Source organism: Schistocerca cancellata, unplaced genomic scaffold, assembly GCF_023864275.1.
Source record: "Schistocerca cancellata isolate TAMUIC-IGC-003103 unplaced genomic scaffold, iqSchCanc2.1 HiC_scaffold_1006, whole genome shotgun sequence".
Classification (NCBI taxonomy): Eukaryota; Metazoa; Arthropoda; class Insecta; order Orthoptera; family Acrididae; genus Schistocerca; species Schistocerca cancellata.
This window is the reverse complement of record NW_026047011.1, coordinates 14188-15000: the sequence shown is the minus strand read 5'-3', so window position 1 is coordinate 15000 and position 813 is coordinate 14188. Positions and strand designations below refer to the sequence as shown.

At 70.4% G+C, this 813-nt stretch overlaps 1 non-coding gene across 1 annotated transcript in view; it reads right to left on the bottom strand.

The window, feature by feature from the left end:
- LOC126150863 (small subunit ribosomal RNA) overlaps positions 1 to 25 on the bottom strand; it is a 1909-nt gene extending 1884 nt beyond the window's left edge. Inside the window, exon 1 of the ribosomal RNA XR_007531716.1 lies at positions 1 to 25. This exon is cut by the window's left edge and continues 1884 nt beyond it. This is a non-coding gene — a ribosomal RNA (small subunit ribosomal RNA).
- Positions 26 to 813: the final 788 nt, after the last annotated feature.

Sequence of the window (813 nt, the reverse complement as noted above, 5' to 3'; positions counted from 1 at the left end):
GACTACTGGCAGGATCAACCAGGGAGCTGCGTCAACTAGAGCTGAGCAGCCGGCCGCCCGGGAGTGTGTCCCAGGGGCCCGCGCGAACACGCAAGCGTCCGCTCAATTATTCTGCAAACAGGAGGAGGCTGAGCTCCCCTGCACAATACACCTCGAAACCCTCTCAGGTCCCGGCGGCGCGCAGCGCCGTCCTAAGTACTTGGTCGGGTTCGAGAGAGGCGCAATCGCCCGGAGTTAGGCGAGTAGACGCTTTAGGTGCGACCACCCGTGCTCCCAACTGAGCTTGCCGCTGCCGACAGAGGCCCGGGAGCGTGCTGTCGTGGCATTGCCGGCGGGAGACAACACGCGCCACCTACGGTGACCGGCAGCTCCAACGCCAGCGCCACAGAAGGGCAAAGGCCCCACGTGGGTGCCGAAGCGAACTCTCCCAGCACAGCGCACGTGCCAACACGTCTGCACAACTGCGATACAAACCACCAGCGAGAACCGCTGGGGCGACCGAGCAGCAGACGGCGTCGCGGCGCCGAGTGCCGGGCGGCGGCGCATCCTCAACGCACACAGTCCTCAGTCGGACCAGCACACTGCAGATGTCCACCGCGCTTCGCACCGGGCCCGCGAGGACCCACTTTGGCCGCCCGGCGCCGCGCGCAGGGTGCCCCGGCGCGCAGCTGCGCCGCCTGCCGCGTCCGTCGGCCGGCGCGCCTGCCACTGGGCGCCCCCACCAGCCGGCTGTAGCGCGTGCGCCCACGCACCGCGCGGCCAGCACGCCGGGCGGCCCCCCCTCACCGGCCGGGGACGGTCCCACCCAGCCAC